Here is a 6553-nt window from a genome sequence, read left to right as displayed (position 1 = left end):
AAACTTCTGTTTCGTATTTTAAATTTTTTTAAGTTTTTAATTTATTATTTTTAAATTTGTATAATTAAAAAATTAACTTTAATTTTGAATCATGAAATTTTCAAAAATTAAATTCAATTGCAAAAATTAAAATAAATGTTTATCATAAATATATATTAATTCAAACCATCTATACTATTATCATTACAAAATAGATTAATATGTAGTATATTTATAGGTGAAATATATTTTTGATCCTTTTAAATATATTAAATTTATTTTTAGTCTTCTAAAATAATTTTTTCAACGTTTGAGTCTCTAAATTTTTTGTTTACATTATTAATCTTTTTAGTTAACTTTTTGTTAGAGGTGGATGACGTGATAGGTCACATGATTTTTGTGTAGATATTTTGGTTAGCATAGGTTTAAAATTCAAATCTACGCCCTAAAAAAATAGAATTTATTAAAAAAAAAAGTGATAGGTCACATGATTTTTTTTAATAAGCAATTTGTATCTAGCAGGTTTCGAATCTGAACCCCTGAGAGCAGGGCCGGTTCTTTGAATTTGAGTGCCTTGGGCGAATCAAAAGAGTGGTGCCCCTATAATTTTTTAACAATAAATACATAAGGATAAAAGAAATAATTGGATAAAAAACACATTTTCATTTGACATTATGCAAAAATAATAGAAATATAGATCTTTGAATCAATGTTTATACTACATCAAAACATAAATCACTATAAAGAGACTTATTATTATTCTTCTTCTTGATCCCGTCTTTTTTTTTTCTATAAAAAAATTGACCAAACCTTTAAAATTATTTAAATATCATCCTCTTAGCATTTTTTCGTTGCAAAATCGTTAATAATTTATTCATAATCAAGGTTCTTCAAAATATTATTTTCAATTGAAATCAACGCAAGACTATTTAATCTATCTTGTGACATAGTAGACCTCAAATTAGATTTTAATAATTTTAATTTAGAAAAGTTTCTTTCAGCAGATGCAACACTGATAGAAATAGTCAATATTACTCTATAATTTATGCGTACATTAGGAAAACAATTAAAAGTATTTAAAGAACTTAATATCATATAGCTTGATTTGCATTCAACTGCTAAAACTTTTCTAATAACTTTCAATTCTTCAAACAAAATTTCACTATCAAGATCATGGTAATCGTCGTGCTTTAAACAAGTTTCAAGATGTTTACAACATGCTTTCAAGTTCCTATCAAATAATGATCTAAGCCTTTCTATACTAAACAAGAATTTAAGAATATTTTCATATGTGCTATACTGCTCAAATCTTCTATCAAGTGAGCCAATTGTTTGATCTACAATATATATGAAATAATGATTTCGAAAAGACTCTTTAGTAGACTCAAGATTCAGTTGGATGGGTTGAGATGAATTTTCATCATAGTGTTGTTTTCTACTAATTTGACGTTTTTGAATAAACACGCATTCAATTTCTATTTCATTCTCAATCTTTTCAGCACTAGCCTTAGCATTTACAAATCCAGATTCTCTATATTTTCTTAAATACTTGATCAAACCTTTTACTAGTTCTATAGCCACATCAATACAAATGTCTTCTTTTTTTTTTTTTTTTGCAAACTTTTTCTAATTTCATTAACTACAGTTAACAATTCAAGCCAAATAATCATAGCTACTAAAAATTCAAAGTTTCCAATTTCGTGAGTTGCTAAAGATTCGACTTCACTCTTACTTTGGGGATCATTATCTTATTCAGCTAGTTGAAGTAGTGCTTCACTCTTAATTTTGGGATCAATAATATAAAATATTTTCTATATCATTGTTTTAATTTTAGTGTCTCAATTAAACTATTTAGTTGCTAAAATTATGGTTATATTATTTAATTTTATTATAGAGAAATTAATTGATTGTATTCTACAATCTACACTATATTTTATTTATGAGAAATTACATTCTTTTATTAACTAATGCCCCTATAATTTTTTTAACTAGTATTTTTATATATATATATATATATATATATATATATATATATATATATATATATATATATATATATATATATATTAGCAAGTATTTTTGTAATAGAAAATTCTCTTTTAATATATATAGGAGTAAGAAAAAAAATTTGGTGCCCCTAATATTATGGGGCCCTGGGCTCCCGCCCCGCGAGCCCGTGCTCAGGGCCACCCCTGCCTGAGAGGAGCACACTCTCAAGACCCAAACGTTTCACCGCTAGACCACACACGCACATGATAGGTCACATGATTGAATTTTTGTGATAAATATTAAATTACATAGATAATGATATTGTGACAAAAATACTAATATGATGGGTTACATGGCAATTTAAATCAATTGTCCTTAATACTAATTTATAACATATATAGAAGATATATTAATTGTTAAATTCGTGCATAAGAAAATGAAAATGAAAATGAAAATGAAAATTTATAAATAAAAAATTCAAATTTTATCACTAAATTCATTGCGAAAGATCTTCCAAAAACTCAAAATATATTATCAAATTCATAACATATAATAAAAATAGTCAGCTGATTTAACACTACACTAGTACATTACACCTATTACTAAATGAAAAGAGTATAATTATATATTCATATGTATTATAAAATAAGTGTATTAATGACTTCCCAAAAAAAATAATAATAAGTGTATTAATGTACTTAAATAATATTTTTAATTACGAATCTTTTATTCAACTACCTAACTAAGAATAAAACATACCACCAAACACGCTAAATTACCCTTAATGAAAAAAATAATTACCCTTACAAAAGCCTTTTATTGTAATTTGCTAAATCAATATTTTATTTCCACCAATCACATTTCTCCATTCCTCCAAATGACACTCTCTTTTCATATTCCTTTTCATTAATATACCTATTAACCATTAGATTTTTCCCTCCAACCTTTCAAAATCCAATAACTTTTTCAAAAAAAAAAAATTCCATTTCCCATACTTCTCTTTCTCTCTCACAAAGGAGAGAACGTGCATATTGGGTTCTCTCCCATTCTTTCTTCTCTCACTCGCTTTCTCTCTTCCTTCAACTATTCAAACCCTAAATCCAATGGTCATTCCCTTTCTTCCTCATCTTCCCTTTCTTCCCAAAATTCCGCTTCTGGTTCTTGTGATTTCGATCTCATGGCTGTTTTATTTCTACTGAGACAATCTTTCTGGTTCTTCGATTCTTCTGGTTCTTGTGATTTCAATTTCGATTTTGATTTCCGCTCTTTATTATTGTTGATGAACCAATCTTTCATTATTAGAGGCGGAGAGGTAGTGTAAAGGTGAGATTGATAAAAGTTTCCGATAAAAAAATGATTCCTTCAACCATGATCGTGAACCGATTCGAATAATGATGCTATTGCTGTTGTGTGTTTGGTTTTGTTTGTCATGCCTATTTTTGTGTAAACATGTAATAGTGTCTTTGTCTTGTGTTTTTCTGGTAATGAAGCTGGTGAAAATCTTAAATGCTCTTCGTTTTTTGATAATGATGTTATTGTTGTTCTGTGTTGCAGATCTATGTCGCGGTTATGTTGCTATTATGTGTTGCCCTTAAGTTGTTGTTGTGTGTTGGGTTTATGGTGGGTCATATTTACCTCGAAGCACAGGTGAATTAACCATGTTTTTCAATCATTTTTGTACTACTATAGTATGCTAAATATATTCAGATGGATCATGTGTGAATTGCAGTCTTTACCATTCCTATTAAGCTAGAAAGTACCGATCTACAAAACTTTACTTTGTTTGAAATCATTTTGCAGAGAGTGTGGGGCTGAGTAGTGCAACCATAGAGTTTCTAAAAGATGTCTTTAAATTGTTAGATAAAGTAAAGTTTTGTAATAGTGTTTTTAACACTGTTAGATATAATATGCATATTGTAGAATGGATCTTAAATGCCCCTGCATCTAACGTTCTCCCGCTTTATTGCAGGTATGTTCTATGTTAGAGCTTATGCGTCGAAGTCGGTGTTAATGCAATTTGCGGTTGATTCACTGTTGTTGTTGTTTGATGTGGTTTAATCACAAAGATCAGATCACTGTTGTTGTTGTTGTTTGATGTGGTTTAATCAAATTAATCACAATTTACTTTAAATCTAAAAACACTGACCGATAAGGATTAATTAAACTTTGTATTGATGATTTGCAATCGTTTGTTGCTCAGAGGATTTATATGCCAATCATGATGTCATGCAAATAGTTGAGGTGTGAATGTTATCAAATCTATATTTTGATATGTAATTTTGTTTATGCTTTTAACAAATATTAGTAATTCCTCATACATTTATAGGTCTTGGACGAGTGTTTACGTGATAAGCACCTGCTTGCTTTACTAGAGAAGTACCACAAATATGACAAGTATGTCTTTACTAGATAAATAACAATATTGACCAGCATAGCCTAAGCAAAAAGAGTTGTGCACATCAAAATTAGAAAGGCTTGAGTTGAAGAGTTGCCAAAAGCTGCAATCATTGCCTAAGCTACCACCAAATGTACATTTTCTAAATGCAAGTGATTGTGGTTCAATGGAACTCTTATCAAATCCACAAGAGATATGGGATCACTTGGCATCATTTGCCTTTGATAAGGTACACTACACTATAACCATGCATCTCTTTCTTTTTATAACACAGTTTGTAGTTCACTTTTTAACATTCTGATTTCGCTGTAACAAAGGTTGCTTTTTCGGTCAGTGATTTGAATGCTATGAGTTTGTTAGTATTCTTGAGCTTCATTTTTTGACAGAATTATATATTTATTAGATCTATACTGGTGTTGGTTTTGGTTGTATTTTGTTTGGGTGACTTTTGTATGCTAAGTGGAAAAGTTTTTATATATGCAGGGTGATCAAATGAAAAACAGGGTGATCAAATGAAAAACATTGTTGTGGTGGATGCTGAGTACATATTTAGTATCCACATTAGGTGTGTTTATTTATGACACTGGTATCCCTTAAATTACTCATTAAAAATTTAGTGTCCATATTAGGTGTGTTCAACAATCTGCTATCCCCGATTTGATTCTAAGGTGCACTCACAGCCTTAGATTATGTTTCAATTAAAGGTATTTTTTCCCTGCATCATGTTATGATTGTGTTTAAAATATCGAAAAAAGCATTCACTTATTTTTGTAATGAATTCTTGCATACAAATAATGATTTTGATTGCAAACCTATGACGCACCTCAGAATCAAAAATGATGTTCCGAAGACGATGATGCAGATCATGAGTGTTGATGGGTTAACAAGAGAAAACATGGCGAGACACTTGTGTTATACCCCAAATTTGCCCCACCCTTCATAATTCCTAAGCATCATTTTTATTTCAAATAAACGCAATGACCTAGCGGGTAGTGAAGGTAGTGTAAGTATGAGAGGACTGAGTTCAAATCCCATGTACGTCAAAACCTTTAGTAAATTTGGGTTGGTGTAATTTGGTTTTGGGATTTGTTTCTACATATAGATCTAACACCCCCCATTTATATCTCACACTCCTTTGTTCTACTTAATTAGATTTAATCACTTATTTATTTTCATTGATTAGTTAATTATTAAATAATATATGTAAAAAACATAAAAACATGTTTATTATGTTATCAGTTTAGTTAACCAAAAAATATAAAAATAGGTTTTTAATTATTTAATTAAAAACAATAACAAATACATGTCTAATTTCTTTAATTAAGAAAGATTATCGATTTTTACATATTTGATTATTCAAATTGTTAGTTAATAAGTTACCACTTGTAAATAAATCATTAAATTACTAAAATCAAAAGAAAAAAAAAACATTTACTCAAATTCACATCTAAAATTAATAAATTAAAATGATAATTAGAAACATTATGAAAATTTTGTTACATATTAATAAATTCAACATTTTTATAAACACGAATTAGAAACGGGTGAATGTAAATTTCATTCGTTTGAATGATCAAAGACTTAGCGTACGCTATGTTAAAACGATCATTCTCTTCCGTGGATTAAATTAACTTCAACAATTTCATGAATAAAATGATGGGTGAAAATCTATTTTATCCCGTCTTCGAATCGGTCGACTCTCTATGTCTCACCGATCAAATATCCAACAAACTTAATTAATTCTCAAGATATAATTATACTAATCCAATTAAAATTCTTAATCAATTATCTAAATATAAAAATACAAAAATAGGGATTGTACACAAAATTGCTTTGTTATAAACTACCAACTACGATAACTGCGAACTACGAACCTATGCTAAAACATATTTCAACATACAAAATAATAATGTACAATCCCATAAAAAACACCAACAAATAACTACGAACTACGTTGACTCTGATCCTCCATTAAGGAGGTACGTAGGCATCTGAGCAACCAGAACGAGTCCCCTTTCTCTAAAATATAATTCGTCTGTAGGTTTAAGATTTTATTCTTTACCCTACTATTTAACCACAAACTATTTACCATAAACCTTACCCAACCCGAGAGACATAAAAAACCTTAAGGAAGGATTAAGGGTGCCTAACATCTTCCTTTAATCCTAATTTCTCGACTTACCTAGAATT

Source organism: Vicia villosa, linkage group LG1 (assembly GCF_029867415.1).
Source record: "Vicia villosa cultivar HV-30 ecotype Madison, WI linkage group LG1, Vvil1.0, whole genome shotgun sequence".
Taxonomy (NCBI): Eukaryota; Viridiplantae; Streptophyta; class Magnoliopsida; order Fabales; family Fabaceae; genus Vicia; species Vicia villosa.
Note: the sequence above shows the minus strand (reverse complement) of the source record.